This window comes from Dromiciops gliroides, chromosome 2 (assembly GCF_019393635.1).
Source record: "Dromiciops gliroides isolate mDroGli1 chromosome 2, mDroGli1.pri, whole genome shotgun sequence".
NCBI classification, from domain to species: Eukaryota; Metazoa; Chordata; class Mammalia; order Microbiotheria; family Microbiotheriidae; genus Dromiciops; species Dromiciops gliroides.
This window is the reverse complement of record NC_057862.1, coordinates 34,684,755-34,702,637: the sequence shown is the minus strand read 5'-3', so window position 1 is coordinate 34,702,637 and position 17,883 is coordinate 34,684,755. Positions and strand designations below refer to the sequence as shown.

Here is a 17,883-nt window from a genome sequence, read left to right as displayed (position 1 = left end):
CTGCCAGACTCTTCTTGTTTTCTTCTCCTCCACATCCATCAGCTGACCGGTCCCACTGATCCTCTCTCGGCAGTGACTTGTGCCCCATGCTCCTCGTCTGGCCCATTCAGTCCCCTGCCTAGCAGAAGCCCTCATCAGCAGATGACTGTAAGAGCTTCCAAATTAGTTCTAGCCTCTCTCTCTAATACATCTCGCATGCAGCCATGGGAAGAATATTCCAAAGGCAAAGGTCTGAACTACTCACTTCTCTACTCAAAAGTCTTTGCTGACCACCCAAGAAGAAACTCAAACTCTTTTTTTCTTAAACACGAAGCATTTACTTACTCACAGAAGGCAAAGTGATTGTGATCACAACCTAACAGAACAGTCTCCCATGGATGCCCCCAGTGTCTGCTGGAGAAAATGGGCACTGAAGGACAGAATTCAAACACTGAGGCACAGGAGCAGGCAAACCCATTTACCTGGAGCCACTCCCAGCTCTCCATTGTGGCTCCAGACATCCCTGGCCTCTCTCTTTTCAAAAATGGGTATTTTTCAAGGAATAAAAATTGATTTCCTTTGCCTCTTGCTTCTGATGCCCAGTACCCCATCCCACCACGGAGAACCTAAATGGCTGGATCTGGCATTCAAGGCCCTCTAAAAGCAGGAGCCCACTCAGTTTTCTGGCTTCCCTTCCTCCTCCTCCTCTAGCCTCCCTGCATCCGCCCAAGCCACAGCCGAGGTGCTCTCTGCTTATGGCCGCCTCCTGACGAGCTGCCTTCCCTCCTGGTTCAGCTCAGGTGTCACTCCCTCTGTCCTTGCCTTTCTTGACCTGTGCTAATCTGAAGGCAGCCTTAGTACTAGGAAGACCTGGGCTCCAGTCTAGCTGCTGCCCCAGCTGGGCTGCGCAGCCTTGGATGGGTCACTACCGTTCTCAGGGCCCCAAGCATCTCTTTAAAGCCAATGTGCATCCCAGGTCTGTATAAACAAAGTGTAACTCAGGAAGCAGCGCAACTACTCCCTAACACCAGCATTTAGGCAATGCCCACTCTGGGACGGGCCGCTCTGGGCTCCTCGGAGCTACGTAGCTCACAAAGATGCTCTCATTGGCTCCTCCGAGCAACCCTGGGAGGGAGGTGCTCTTTGCACCCCCATTTTACAGGTGTGGAAACCCAAGCGGGCTGAGGTTGAGAGACTGGTCCAGGGTCACACAGCCACTAAGTGTCTGAGGCCAGACTGAATTTAGGTTTTCCTGGCTCCAGGCCCAGTGTTCTGCCCACTGTACTATCAACTGATGAGCACACATGCTATATTGGCCTAAGTGAATGTGAGCCCTCTGAGGGGCTTATTTTGGATCGATCGTCTCACTCTCCAGGGCAGCGCTTTGCACAAGACAGCTGTTTAATGAATGTTTGCTGAGCTGAATGGAATTCTCCTGCTTCTCCTTCCTCCCTTGGATCTGTCCAACCCTCCTCAAGGCAAGAGGTTAATGGGACAAAGTAAAAAGACAAGTGGGGGCGATGGGAGGAGAACGTGGAAGGGAAAATAAAGGCCAGAACAATAAAGACCAAAGGGAGGAGATGAGAAAAGCCAAAGGTCACACTTCTCTTCAGTTCTCTTCCCCACCCGCTCTGACTATTAAGTATGTCTAGGAGGTGGTGGGAGAAGGGGAGGAACTGAGTGGGGAAAGAGGGGATAGGGAAGAAAAACAGCCTGCAAGAAGTAAGTACGGAACAGTGGGTGAGGGTCTTGTGTCTGAGGCCAGATTTGGGCTCGGGTCCTCCTGGGTCCAGGGTGGGTGCTTTGTCCACTGTGTCCCCTAGCAGCCCCATGATGACACCTTTAGGGTAAAATTGAGGGGTGAGAGGAATGCACTGGGGGAGGGGGAAGGGGAGAGGTAGAATGGGGTGAAATCCTGCATGAAAGAAACAGGAAAGGGCTTATGGAGTAGGTGAGAGATGGGGGAGGAACAGGGCAGTAAATGAACCTTATACTCATCAGAGTGGGCTCAAAGACTTTAATCTCATCAGAGTTGGCTCAAGGAGGGAATGACATACACACTCAATTCAGTGGAGTAATCTATCTAACCCAGCAGGAAAGTAGGAGGGGACGAGGATAAGGAGGGAGGGGTAAAAGAAGGGAGGGCAGATTGGGGGATGGGGCAGTCAGAAGCAAATCCCTTTTGAGGAGGGATAATAGAGTAAATATCATGGGGAAAGGAATAGGAGGGAGGGAAATAGTTAACAGTAGTAACTGTGAAAAAGAGAAAAGGAAAAAAATTGTACAAAAAATATTTCTAGCAGCTCTTGGTGGTGGCTCAGGATTGGGAATCAAAGGAATGTCCATCCATTGGGGAATGACTGAACAAGCCCTGGTTTATGACTGTAATGAAATATTATTGTGCTACATAAGAAATGACAAGTGGGATGATTTCAGAAAAACCTGGAAAGACTCATATGAACTGATGTATAGTGAAGTGAGCAGAAGCAGGAGAACATTGTGCACAGTGACAGCATTATCACTCTATGAGCAATTGCGAATGACTTAACTACTCTCAGCAATGCAATGATCCAAGACAATCCCAAAGGACTGATGATGAAGCATATTATCCACCTCCAGAGAAAGAACTGATATTGATCGAACACAGACTGAAGCATGCTCTCTCTCTTTTTTTTAACTTGAGTCTTTTTATGTAAAATGACTAATAGGGTAATGTTTTACATAATTGCACATGTATAACTTATACTGATTGCTTGCAACCTTGGGGAGGGGGAAAGGTAGGGAGGGAGTGAATGAGAGAAGGATAGAATCTGGAACTCAAAAACTTTAAATAAATAAATAAATAAATTTAAAGAAGTAAGTGCTGGAGTACAGCTGGAGAGCGCACACAGGCATTTCCTGAGAGCAGACTCCTACGCACACACGCATACACAGAGCCTCTATTATTTTCCATAGTATGAAAAGCCATTCAGTGAGGGTGAGCATCCAAATGATGTGTCACCCTCTGAGCATGATGTCATGTTTTCAGATCGACTCAAAAGCTCCTGCTGCTCTAGTTAAGCAGCAATATCTATCCTAAGAAAGAAGAAACAACTCCTTCGCCAGCTAGAAAATGAGACGTGAAGGAACCAAATGAAAACATCATTTTGCTTAATACCAGTTATAAAATTAACAGCCATGTCAATACTTTCGGCAACTACATTTAAATTTAAAAGAAAATCCTCTCCAATCATCTTACAAGCACCTGATGGGGAAAGAAAACAATGGGACAGAAGCTCATCTACCATTCACACGTGGAGCACTTGATCCATCGCAGGCCCAGGATGATGGAAGGTTCTTTAAAATGGCGAGGTGCTTTGGCTTTCTCCCAGGTGTATTTCCTTTCTTTTCTGTCTTATCCTTTGTATTGCTTTATCAGGAGAACAATGTTTTCTGGAAGACAAAAGGATAAACAGCTGTGCTCAAATGCCATTCTCACATCAAAGCTGCTATTATTTTTCTTCACAGAACGCCACAACGGGCAGCCTCCTTAGAGACCATGACCTGATATTCTTATTTTCTAGAGGAGAAAACTGAGAAGCAGTGAGGGTGCCTAGTGCAAGATCACCAAGAATCACAGAAGGTCATCAAATGAGAAAACCCGAGTAAACCTTAAAACTACATAAGTGCTGGCAAGGATGATAGTCACCATCATTATAACTAGACGGTTTCTTGGTCATCTGGGCCAGCTCTCCTTTGACAGAGGAAGAAACTGAGGGCCTGAAATGTGATTTTTATGTTCTCACAACCACTCATTGTCTAATTGCAAACCTTGAGAAAAACAAGTCACTCCTGCATCCATTTCTGAATGCCGGTCATTTCAGAAGAGCCTCCCGTTTGTTTGTAGACTGGCTCCCACGGCAGGAACTCAAAGTGCCACAGATGTTGGATCTCCAAGAGTAAAGGGGCAGTACTCAGGAGATGCCAGGCTTACCCTCAGCATGTGCCTGGAGCTGGTTTCACTAGCCATGCTTCAGCATGAATCTTTTCAGAGATCACTGAACCTGGGTTTTTTGGTTTTTTCCCCCAATGTTATAAAAATGACAAGCAGGAAGACACAGCCACAACATTCAATTTTGGAATATTTTCCCTAAGTTTTTCCCCCTGAGCTACTAAGACAGATGCTACCAAATATAAAAGCTTTTCTAGTTAACTTCTGGAATGAGACCACAATACAAATACATTTAGAATATGCTTCAATACTTCAAGGATTTGTAACTCCATCAGTTTGTGAATAATCCAGAAAAGCAGACATTCTAATCCATTTATATGACACTGGCAGACAATCTCCAGCCCAGCCACATTCATCATAGCGTGGCTGTTCCTTTGGGCATGGTCATCTCTATACCCAGGTGGGCTGACCTCCAATTACAGACAAAGCTTATTGTTTGGATTGCACTCGAAGCCTTCCCAGCATTGGGTAGGATCGGCCAGACCCTTTCCACATTGCCCCTGCAGCCTTGTGGAATTCTACCCAGAGTCACTCCCTACCAGGACGAGGCACTTGAGGCAAACTCTGCTGTTGGGTAAATTCAGAGATCATCAGACTCTGGTGAACCTGGATCTTGCTGCCACTGACATTCTCCACAATGGTGCAGACGGCAATTTGTCTTCCATCGACCCTCTCCTATCAATTCCTCACCAAACTTACTGGGGCCCTTGCTCTGGACCCCTGGCACTACATGGAGACAAATGGACACGGTTTCTTTCATTTCATTCTTTCTCTCTCCAAGCAATAAGCAGTAACATTTGATTTGCAGGGCATTTGCTCATCCTGTTTTGCAGCATTCATAAAGGACATAAACAAAAAGACCACTATGAAGGCCACATTGGGTTCTGCACCAGCTCCAAGACTTTGTGACTCTCCAAATATCTGGCCCAAGGTCTCAAAGCAGAGTTGGTAACAGAACCCAAGTTTCCTGCTTCTCAGGGCATTGCTTGTTCCAAGACACTAGAATTTCTTCTACCCTTGCAATATAGCTCCTTGCCCTTCCAAGGGAAAAACTAAAACAAACAAAACAAAAATGACTGGGATGCTTTCCCACTGGAGGTTACAATTTTAAGTCTTTATTCTCTGAAGGTTTCATAGCAATCATTGAGGAAAAAAATGAATGAAATGCTGATTGCGGAACATCAGCAGAAAAGCCAGGCTATTTCTGCCTCTCCAGTGGCTTTGATCAAACTCTCAGGAGCTCTGCTCTGGAGCCTCGAGCTGTGGCCCACTTGTTCTCTGCATCGCAGTGGTCAGCGTCCATCACGTTCTATCACGATGCTATGACTTCCCTCTCTTCCCCCATCATAGAAAAGCCTCTCCAAATGAGCAGGCCAGGCTAGGTGCCAGGTGCCAGGCTAGGTGCCAGGCCAGGTGCCAGGCCAGGTGCCAGGCTAGGTGCTGATTCTGGAATCCTGCTCAGGGCCTTCCTGAGTTACTCAGGTTCATGGGAGGCAAAGGGCAGGGCTCTCCTGCAACAGGAAGGAAACTGGATCTAGAGCCACGGGTCCTGGCTTGGAATCCCTTCTGACACAGACTAGGTGTGGGCAGGGCTAACCTTGATGAGCCCATGCATCCTTGTCTGGCCACCCACCTCACAGGATGCAACAACAAGTGTTACAAAGGCCTCTGTAAACCTACAAGTTTCACACAGAGTCACTGTCACTATGGCTCTAGTGAGTGATTCAGGTTTGTGGGGCTGAGACGCCAGGTTCCCTTGTTTTCTACTGTAGCAACGAGGTCCAAAAATTGGTAACACCCTTAATGTTCATGTAGCTGGGAAGTTATAAGGAGGAAGATTATTTAGCAAGATGAATAGAACATCAACTTATTTCTGTGACAGATCTGAGCTCAACCAACATGGCTTAGGGGGCTGAAATGCAAGATTCTGAAGACCTGCTTGATTCAGTCACATGAGATGAAAGAGTTGGGGGCTCCGCAACAATCACTATGTGCCACTGATGAATAGGGCATGCACAGAGAAGTGGGGAGGTGAAGAAACAGGGTTGGAGGGGGCGCCAGAAGATTGTGGTCCTTCTTCTTATTCCCAAAACTCTTCACACGTACAGCGCCCCTTCCACTCTAGAGCCGCGAAAGCCAAGGCAGTCAGCAGAGACAGCCGGGCACTCTAGAGACATCACAGAGACAACATGGAAGAGCAGCTTGACTAGAAATCCACCCACCAACCAATAAACACCCAATGCAATGGCACATTATGAAGTCACAGGAAAGGACGAGCACTTGGATCCAACCCTCTTTGGGTTTGAGTTTCAGGTAGTTTACAGATTCTGCCTAAACCAAATCCAACTTTTATTCTGAACTGAGAAAAAAGATTTTTCACATGTAAATGCAGCAAGCTTCCTCTCCTTCTTCTCTTGGATTATGTCCAAGTGTGTTGAACAAACATCACAAAGGGAGGCTAGGAAAGGTTTCCTTCAACATCTGTCTAAAAGTAGCAACATCCTCCCCTCCCTCCCCCATTTATGCAACATCCTCCAGATGAGTCAGTTCCCACATAATCTCAGGCCTCTCCTTCCAGCCTCCACTGGGCAGGGCTGCGGGTGTTACAGACAGGCTCAATTCTAGAGCGACAGAAGGATGGATGGATGGATGGAAAGAATGAAGGAGGGAGGGATAGAGGAAGGAAGGAAGGGAGAGGAAGGAGTGATGAAGAAAGGGAAGGAGGGAGGAAAGGAGGAGGAGAGGGAGGGATGGAGGGAAGGAGGGACTGATGAAGGAAGAAAGGAAAGGAGGAAGGGGGAGGGAGAAGGGGAGTGAGAAAAGGGAGAGGGAGGAAGGAAGGGAAGGAGGGAGTAATGAAGGAAGAAGGGAAAGGAGGAAGAAGAGGGAGGGAGGGAGAAGGGGAGTGAGAAAAGGGGGAGGGAGGAAGGAAGGGAAGGAGGGAGTAATGAAGGAAGGAGGGAGGAAGCAAGGGAGGGAGGGAGGAAAGGAGTGATGAAGGAAGGAAGGAAAGGAAGAAGGGAGGGAGGAAGGAAGGGAATGATGAAGGAAGGAAGGAAAGGAAGAAGGGAGGGAGGAAGGAAGGGAGGGAGTGATGAAGGAAGGAAGGAAAGGAGGAAGGGGGGAGGGAGGGAGGCTTCTGTTTCAAAAAAATGGATTTTGAAACTCAGCTTGAATTAACCACCCATTCAGCACCAAACAGCAAACACGCTGGCCTTTCAGGAGCATGCAGTCAAGCTGCCTCATTTTATAGGACTGGAAAAGGGAAGTAATTTATGTGAAGTTATTCAACTAGTAAATGCCACCTACTAAATAATTTAATAAAGCCCAAGTCTCCTTTTGACCGTACATCAGTCTAAGACACAGGTCATCCCAGATGCCACCATCTCAAAGATAATACACAAATCCCTTGACCAGACAACACTGGCCTTCCACATTCTGGGTCCAACCAACCTTTCACCAGGATCCTCTGTATCTAGCCTATATCCCAGCCAAACAACAATTCTAAACTGTTCTCTGAAATCAGTCTTCCCTCCGCCTTGGTGCACTTGCCAGCCCATCTGTCAGGCCCGGAATGCCCACTCTCATCTCTGACTCTCAGAATCCCCATTTTCCTGCCAGGCTCAGCTTTGATTCTATGTATAAAGGCATAAAATCCCCAAACCCACAGCCCCTGTCTCCCCCTCCCACCTCAGTTAGGGTTCTCCCTCCATGAATGCATTTGCTTGTGTCCTCTGCCCGCAATGGTAAGCCCTTTGAAGAGAAGTTCTGTTCCACTCTGGGTCTCTGGATTCCTGGAGCCTAGTATAGCACTTTGCAGATAATAGGCACTTAATACATATTTATCGAATTAAGTTAGGCACAAAGATTCATTGATTCAACCAGAATCTAAATGTTTCTAAGGGATAAAATCAAGCAGTTGACAAAGCCCCATTGGGACTGTTTCCATGCACCTTCTGTAAAGGATATCAATCAACAACACATTACCTGTGACCAATTTTGTTTCTTCTTCCTAGCTCTCACAAACTAGAGGCAAATGCAGAGAATTGAAAAAGGATGAAGTAATGAGAAGTGAGACAAAAATCGGAAGGGCAGTTATTGCCATGACTTTGACTAGACAGGAGAGCACCCTCGAGGGTCGGAATTGTAACGTCCCCTGGCTGATTTCCAAGTGAAGAAAAACTTCCTTCCATCTCCACACAAGCCTCCTTGGATTCCCAGAGATTTTGGTGAAAGGACTCAGAACCATTAAGTCGTCATTTTCTCAGTATGTGAAAATTTCTGTTTCTTCCCACACCTCTTGCTCTCCTGCCAGCCCCTCCTTCAAGCAAACACATGACTAACACAAAGACATCTCCTTAAGGAACAAAGCACATTCAAACTAAGTCAGACACAAATGACCCAAGTTGTTTGGCGTGTATTTTGGAAACATTTCATGCAAAGAATTTGAAGTATGGAATTGTATGGGCCCATTCTCCTTTAGAGACAATAGTTTCCTCTACGTTACATTAGTTATATGTTCTACACCATGCTGTCACTTCTAAATAGCTGGATTCCTGGTTAGGGATGAATGAATTTCATGACTTTTACAGACTTAAAGCAATCATTTAGAAGCATTTTCTCCTTCCGACAGTCACCATTTTTTCCTTTATGCCTAATTGCGACACCATCAACTTTTAAACTATTTTTACATAAACAGCTCTACACCAATTTTAGTTTTCTCAGCTTGGACTCCTTTGCTGCCATTTCTCATTCCCTTTAGTCAGTCTAAACTTCTTCCTCTGATCACAGCTGGTTCTCCTTTCCTCTCTGACAGCTGCCAAGTCCTGGTTACAGAACCAGAGGAGCCAAGTTTGAATCCCAGGCCTGGAACTTGGTGCTTTGTCATCTTGGGCAGATCACCACCCCTCTGAGCTTCACTTTTCTCCCCTGGAAAGCGAGAGGGTCAAAATGAGATGACGTTCTAAGATTCTGATCAGACCTGAACCTATGACCGTATAATCCTAAAACATTTGATTCCCTCTAGAGGCATGGCTCACAACCTTTCCTTCTCCCTCTCTCCTTGAAGTTCAAGCTTGGCTAGAACCTCATATCTGCTTCCTAGGTCTGATTAACCTGGCCCAGTTGTGGGTCTGGTGATAGAGGTCTCAGGAGAATGAGAGCTGGTGGAGATTGGGTAGTAGCCATCATAGAGTGGAAAGAACACTGGAGCTGTGGGCAGAATTCAAATCCAAATGCTGTTTCCTGCTGTGTGACCTTGGGGATGCTACTTCCCTTTTATAGACCTCAATTTTCCTTATCTATAAAATGAAGTGGTTGGTTGGCCAAAGTGCTCTCTCTAAATCCCATGATCTTAGATAAATTCTCACACACACACACACACACACACACACACACACACACACTCACACTCACTCACTCTCCTCATCCCTTGTCCACGCCACTCTTCCCACATCTATATAATATGCCTCATGGGTTACATAGGTTGGAATTGCCTTTCACATCCCTCAGAGTGCATACTAGATTGAACCTTCTCCAAGTAATTGGAGATGTCATGGAAGCTGGCTGCAGAATCCTTCTGAGCATGTGCTCCCTCAGTACTGCTCTCTACTCCCCACCCCAGGTGGCTCTCTGAGGATACAGGGCTCTGCTTTCATGCACAGTTTCATGGACATAAAGCTGCCACAGAGAGGCTGATGCACTGGAGCCATGAACACAAAACCCCCAAACGGTTTATCAGGTTGATAAACATTTGTTCTGATGAACAAGTTAATAAGTCCTTATGCTCTTAATTTAGTGCTCTCTTTGGTATTTTCTATTTAAAAATAAAAGTGAAACAACTTTATTAGAAACAGAAGGGAAAATGTTTCTTAATCTAATCAATTCATAGCTACTTGTGCAGACTTTCCAAAGAGTCAGGCTGTAGGTAGTATCTGAAAAGGTAGGAAATGGAGTATTCTTGGAATGTGAATGTTTTATCCTAGAGTTAGTGAATCAATGAATCTTTTTCTCAGAAATACATCTTGTTTGGCTCCTAATGTTTGTTTTGTTGGTATATTTTTAAAGAAAGATTCAGCAAAAAAGTTGGTTTGGATAACTCTGTTATTTGTTTATTTGGTGGTGGTAGCAGTGGAAGAGGCTGGTCTAATAATAATGACATACAGCATTTTAAGGTTTGCAAATCATTAAAAATTTTTTTTTTTTTTTGCAGGGCAATGAGGGTTAAGTGACTTGCCCAGGGTCCCATAGTTAGTAAGTGTCAAGTGTCTGAGGCCAGATTTGAACTTAGGTCCTCCTGAATCCAGGGCTGGTGCTTTATCCACTGCGCCACCTAGCTGCCCCCAAATTTTACCATCCATGACTTTTCTTTCTTTCTTTTTGGCAGGGCAATGTATATTTATTTAGCTTTGTACCAGCTAATCTTTTTTTGCTTTTTTTGGGGGGGTGGGGGGCAATGAGGGTTAAGTGACCTGCCCAGGGTCACACTAGTAAGTGTCAAACATTTGAAAACTCATTACAATCCCCATTTTACAGGTGGGGAAACTGAAGCTCAGAGACATTAGGAGACCAGCCCAAGATCACACAGCTGGTAAGTATGAAGCAGGATTTGAACACAAGCCCTTCCCAAATTCACTTTAAGGAAAATAACACTCTGGCCCAAAGAGATGAAAGGCATTCCCTCAAATCAAATTCCTAAGTAGAGTCAGTAGAACCTGATGAACTATAAAACCCCAACATGTTATAACCGAAGAGAAAACATGGAAGGCACACAGATTTCCGGGAGTCGTCTGAACAAGTGTATATTGTCCACCTTGGAAAAGTCAGGGCTATTTTTTTAACTCCCCACTGTATTGGGGAAATCACCCTTGCAGCATGAAACTGTGAGGAGCCTGCACTTGATTCTAACAACACACTATAAGGTACCTTATTGCTGATGTGGAAAAACATTGAAACAAAACACATCAAATCTACTACTTGCAGGGAACCTGTGAAGAGCCAAGCTGTTTATGCCTCCGTGTGCACAGACGTAAGCTGCAAAATACCCCGTTAAATTCAGAGAATCAAGGGTCATGCAGAAAACAAGCCTCTCTCGGCCTGCCTTTGCTGGTGTGCTACAGCCTGCGGGCATCAGGGAGGGCTATGAATTATTCTGGGCCTGGATAGTTCTTGAAGGTCTCTGCCAACAGGCACACAGGAAAATACAGGGTCATCCATTTACAGTTTTCTATCCATAGCAGCTTCTCTCAACAGGAAAGACTATGGGAGGTTTTCCCTACTCAGAGAAAAAAAAGGAAGCAAAAGCATTGAGTTTTACTTCTTAATGTCCAGACCAGATGATGTAGTGAAAAGAACCTGTCTCTTTATATCACAGGAGGCCACAAACCTGAGAAGCTATGTGACCCTTCTTCAGGTGAGTAACAGACTTTCAGGGCCTCTATTACCTCATCTTCCATCTCTAAAATTTTGTTTGATGCAATTTAACAGACATTTATTAAGCACTTACTACGTGCAGGGAGCTAGGTGGTGCAGTAGATAGAGGGCAGGGCCTAGAGCCAGGAAGGAGGACCCGAGTTTAAATGTAGCCTTAGAAACTTACTGTGTGACCCTGGGCAAGTCACTTAACCCTGTTTGCCTCAGTTTTCTCGTCTGTAAAATAAGCCAGAGAAGAAAATGGCAAAGCCCTCCAGTATCTCTGCCAATAAAACTTCAAATGCGGACACAAAGAAGCAGACATGACTGAAACAACTGAACAACAACAACCATGTGCAGGAGAAGATACAAAGCTTGAGTGAGAAAATGTTATCATCTTCAGGCTTCTCGCTATTATGGTCTAACAGTCCTGGTATCTTATTACGAGCTAAAAGGCACTGTGCTGGGAGCTGAATATAAAGAAAAAATCATCCAGTCAGTCAATAAACATGTATTAAGCACCTCCTATGTGTCAGATACTGTGTTAAGCGCCAGGGATACAAAAAGACACAAAAGATAGTCTGTGCCCTCAAGGAGCTCACAGTCTACTGGGAGATAGCATTCAAACAGCTCTGTGTATCCAACAAACTACAGCCAGGTGAGATGGGAAGTGGTTAACAGGGAGGAGTCATCACCTCTTTGTCAGGAGCTTCCTCACTGATGCCTGGAATTGGTTTGGTTTTTTTAAAAATCATTATACACATCATGGCCCTTAAGTCTTTTAGAGTTAGGTTGTTTGGGGTTGCAGGTTCTGTTTTTTACACAGTTGTTATTGCATTAACTGTTCTTCTGGCTCTGCTCATCACGCCTGCCATCGGTTCATTGACATCTTCCCAGGTTTCTCTAATTTCATCCCTTTTGCCCTTTCTGACAGCACAACAATATTCCACTATTTATATGCCATGTTTTGTTCAGCCACTTAAGAGGTAGCCTGTTAGTTTCTAGTTCTTTGTACAGGGGGTCTTTTCCTCTACCTATGATCTGTTTGGGGCATAGATGCAATGGGTCAAAGGGTATAATGAGTTGGGTGACTTTTTGGACCCATTCCAAATTGCTTTCCCCCAATGGGCTTGTTTTCCTACAACCTCGCCAGTATTTGTTATTTTCTACTTTTTTCATCTTTGCTGATCTGATGGGTGTTAGCTGAAAACCAAGTTGCTTTAATTTGCATTTCTCTAATTATTGGTAATTTGGAGAATTTCTTCTTATTGCTTTTAATAGCCTGGATTTCTTCATCTGCCTATTCATGTCTTTCAATCATTTATCAGTTGGAGAATATATTTTGTTTTTAAAATTTTCAATCAGTTCTATATCCATCATGGAAATGAGACCTTTACCAAAGAACTTGCAGCAAAGGTCCCATTCCTTCCCCCCTTAATCCCACCCCACCCCCAGTTAACTGTTTCCCTTCTAACTTTAACTATGCGTTTTGTTTGTTCAAAAACTTTTGCACATTATGGAAACAAAACCGTCCATTTTATATCATGTGAGCCTCTCTAAGTATTGCTGGTTTAGTCATGAAACTCCTCACCATTTCTAGATTTAAAAGGATAATTTTGTCCTGACTGCTCTAACTTGTTTATGAGGTGACCACACACACACACACACACACACACACACACACACACGTATATGTGGTCACCTCATAGTCAGTGGACAGATGATAGCCATATATGACATAAAAAAGACACATGTAACATGCAACTAGTGGGAGTGAGTCTTGGAATATAGCAAGAAGTGTTGCACTATTCCTCATTTATGCCAGACTTCTTCCCCTTTTTTCCAGTAGTGTTTGTCCTTACCTCAGCATTTATGGCCTCTGGTTTTACTGAACACTAGACGACTCATTAGCTTTGTTCCCTTCTGTATGGTGTATAATTAATCTGTTTTGCTGATTAACCCTCTCTTTTTTAACTAGTGCCAAGTCATCTTGTTGATTCCTGCTCCATAGTGGTTTGAGAAACGGTCCTGTTAAGCCCTCTGATTTCCCACATTTTTCACTGTTTCTCATGAGATTCATGGCCTTTTGTTCCTCCAGATAAATTGATATTTTTTTCAAGCTCTGTAAAGTAATCCTTTGGTAGTTTGATTGGTATGGCAATAAATAAGTAAATTAATTTAGACAGAACTATAATTTTTATTCTATTGGCTCAGCTTAACATGAGAAATAAATGTTTCTCCACTTATATGGGTATGCCTAATAATTGTAATCATACAGTTCTATAGTCTTGTTATGTAGGTTCTCAAATATTTTACATATTTTGTAGCTATTTTGAATGGAATTTCCATTTCTATATCTTCTCATTGGGTTTTATGGTTTACAGAAAATGGATTTTATACCCTACAACTTTGCTGAAGATACTGTTTCAATTAATATTTTAGCTGGCTCCCTGGGATTAAGTAAATGGCATCATCTATAAAGATTATAACTTTTTTTCCTTTTCCCTCAATTTTTTAGTCTTATTGCTAAATGCCAGTAATTCTAGTACTAGATGTCAAACACTAGTGGTGATAATGTCCATTCTTTGTTTTACCCTTGACTGTAATGAAAAAGCTTCTAGTTTATTCTCATAACATGTAATGATGGTTCTTGGTTTCAGTTAGATATTGTTTACCATATTAAGGAAAAGTCCATTTATGGTTATGAATTCTAGCGTTTGAACAGAATGGCTATTGAATTTTGTTAAAAGGGTTTTGTGTCCATTGATATAATCAATTGATTGTTACTAGTCTTGTTATTATTATATTCTATTATGTTTAGTTTTTTTCTCATATTTAACTAAACATACATTTCTGGTATGAATTGTGCATAATCATTCTGATATGCATTTTGACATGTTAAGAGGTTAGCTAACAAACAGTGGGAGATTAGGGGACAGAAGTAGTTTTTAAATCTGTAGAATCAGGAGCAGAGCTGGAAAAGGAATAAAAGCTGGCTAGCTTCAGCCCCTCCACAAAATGCAAACCTTTGGGCAGCTGGGTGGCACAGCAGATAGAGCACTGGCCCTGGAGTCAGAAGAACCTGAGTTCAAATCCAACCTCAGACACTTGACACTTATTACCTGTGTGACCCTGGGCAAGTCACTTAACCCTCATTGGCAGCTGTGTGGAGGATGAACTGGAGAGGGCAGAGACGAGGCAGGGATATCAAAAGGAAGGCTGTTGCAGTACTTCAGTAAGGGGTGATTAGGGACTGAACTAGAGTGGAGGCTATGTGAGTAGAGAGAAGGGGACAGATGATAGGAATTGGAATCAATCAGACTCGTTAACTGATCGGATAGGAAGTTTGGGTGAGAATAAAGACCTAAGGATGACTTGGAGGTTGCGGAGCTGGGTCAATGGGAGAATGGTGTGGTTCCCCTCACTAGAATTAGAGAACTATAGTCCTGATTCATTGTGTGACCACCAAGTCACTTTTTCTCAAAGAATTTCAGTTTCTTCATCTGTAAAATAAGGTGGCTAGTCTTCCCCCCATCCCCCAGGGCAATGAGGGTTAAGTGACTTGCCCAGGGTCAAACAGCTAGTAAGTGTCAAGTGTCTGAGGCCGGATTTGAACTCAGGTCCTCCTGAATCCAGGGTCAGTGCTTTATCCACTGCACCACCTAGCTGCTCCCTAGTGGCTAGTCTTAATAGCTAATTTCTTCCCATTTCCAGCTTGAAAATGTTATTCTATTACTCTAGAAATTCAGTGTGATTCAAGAAACATTCAATACCTCCAGTATGCAGATTACAGGGCTGGGTGTTGATGGGAGAGGGGAGGGAGGACTACAAAGTCTATATGAGACACGGGCGCTCCTCTCTTGGAGCTTATAGCCTATGCGTAGGTTGCTATTATTCATACCTTCATAAGTGAAGTCAAAGGGCTCTTTGATGAGTGAAGAATGATGGGAGTTGGACATTGGGGAAGTAACAGACAAATCTAATTTCTATTTACCTCCATGAAACCTGCAAGCTTCACAGGCTGAGTGGAGCTAAGTACAACAAGCTTTACTAGGATACAGATGATCCGCTCTGCTCTGAGGACTTTCCTTAACTGTTAATAGTTGATGCCAAATGATCTTTTAGTGATCTGCAAGCGAATAAATGATACAGCTCTTTAGATTACAGCTAGAGTTCTTCATGAAGAACTTGCCTATGTCCTAGTCAGCCCAGCTCTCCAATGCCACCACCTACGTGACCTCATTTCCGCACTCCACACACTATTCCCCAAGTTCTGATGGCATCATGGGAAAACACAAGAAACCTTCAGCATATTTTTACAAGAGTATTTTCTAACCTCAAAGAAGAAATGCATTTTGTTTGGAGAGAAATACCATGAACAAGCAGAATGCTTTAAAAAAAATCAGATGTGATTTCTCAGTTTGGGCTTGAAGCTTCCACTTCTCGGGGAGCTTCTGCACAATAAGAAAAGCAAGCAACTAAACAAACTTCAAACAAGAGTCTCACGAACCATTCATTTGAACAGATGGCACTGAAGAAGACAATGGCTGAAACCATGGGAAACTATAGTCTCTGTTTTACTGTTCTTCCAGGTTCAGTGTTCTGAACTTAACAAAACCAAAATGCAGCCCCTTTGTTTTAAAGTTGGTGATAAATCCCCAGAACAGAAATCTTTCATAAAAACATGGGATTCAGAGACAAGAGACGACCAACGGCATAGGGAACATTCCTTTACACCTGACAATGGCCAAGCAGAAACCTTCAGTGAGAAGGCCACTCTCTTCCTTTTCAGGCAATCCATTCCATTGTCCCTCACGGTTGCTTACGTTATTCCTTAGGTCAGGCTAGGATTTGAACTCACATCCTCTGCTCTCAAATGCAGTGTTCAATTCCTGATTGTGGTAAAAAACAGCATACTACTGAAGCGGCTTTTGAAGGACCGCCCTTTTGGGGAGGAGACCATGACGAACAGCCCTGAGCCTGCTGCTGCCCCGGAGAGCGTGGCCAAGCACACAGTACTTCCGGGACGCCAACTTAAAATGGAGGGTAGAATGGAAGTTGGCTGTATCTCCCACACTCTGGCTTCTGAGTTTAGTGGTAACGGTGTGTTCTGGTGATCAGCTCTGGTTCTCAGCCTGGCAGGCAGTTTTGGGATCCGGTGAGTTTTATCAAAGAATAGAGACTAAGCTTAGATCTAAGACTATTCATTTGTATTTCTACTTTCCTATTTCCTTAATCAGTATCACCTGTTTGTTGTCTAAACAATAAAAGCTGATCCCTCTCTGATCAGAGCTGAGAGGCTTTTTTTCTTACTGGTCTGGGAGATATGTAAGGGAAAAGTTTAAAGGGGAGTTTAATGCTCTTATATCCAATTTGAAATCTCACATGATGCTGCGGCGCGTTTTTGGCCAAAAGCCCTGATTACAAACAGCCCTGATTTTGTCCAGCAGGTTAATTATATGGGCACTTGGCATACCGTTCACTCTTTCCTGTTTTACTATATGTGTGCAGAGAGCAGAATACCTGATAAAAGACCATTCAATCAGCCCAGTATTGGTAAGTGATTGGAGCATTTTGTTTCCTTGGAATGTAACATTCTTTCCATTCAATCCTAGCTGTCAAATAATTGCACAAAGCTACAGAGAGGACTAATTCTAAAATATGTAGACCACGTGGTTTTCCAGCTCTCCCATAGTAACAGCATTTCTATCTTATTTTAAAAGCATGCTGAACACTTTGATTCATTCAAATGCAATGATTCAAAATGAAGTAGTTCCATTAATCATATCATTCAATAATAATGGACACTTAATAAAAGCCAATCAATGTTTCTTTACAAATGTAAAGCACAAAGTAATCTATTTAACAAGAAAATTGCAAATCAAATAAACTCAATAAATTCTGTGTTTAGAAAATGAAAAAATACAGAAATGGCCTGTGCATTTCTCCAACTCCCCTCCTGGTAGCAGCCAACCATTAAGACAGCATTAAGGGAGCTCCTCTGGCTCCCTTGCATTGGCTAAGGCCATGGGCAGGAGACTGAGCACAGCACTGAATGCCTAACGGATTCTTTACTTTGGCATAATATTGAGAACCGTCAAGTTAGCTTTCAGGGCAATTTTAAAAATGTGTGGTGGTATTCTTTCAAATTGATTGCATCTATACCTTTATATTTTAATGAAAAAACAGAGGGGGCTTTCCCCAAATACTAAGGGAAAATAGCTCCAGTTAACAATGCCCACAAGCCTACAAGACTACAAGCCCACAAGGCTGGCCATTCATATAAACATAGGATTCAGCTTCCTAACCATTTCTCATGCTCTGTTTGTTAATTAATAGTTGTCAACATTATGGGTCAAACTACTATGCTAAAGCACTTCATTTGGGAGTAGCGACAAATCGATGACCAGACATTAATCTTTCAGATTGTGAGAAGGCAACCATCACAGAAGATCAGAGCTGAAAGGGACCTCAGAGGTCTTTTAGTCTAACACATTTCAGCC

General features: G+C 43.5%; 1 protein-coding gene across 1 annotated transcript in view; it reads right to left on the bottom strand.

Annotated features, from left to right (window-relative positions):
* Window positions 1-17,883, bottom strand: part of PEAK1 (pseudopodium enriched atypical kinase 1) — a 277,961-nt gene that overhangs the window by 132,314 nt on the left and 127,764 nt on the right. The window contains 1 exon segment of the mRNA XM_043982397.1: window positions 3,264-3,411. The gene's annotated coding sequence lies outside the window, so the exon portion shown is untranslated.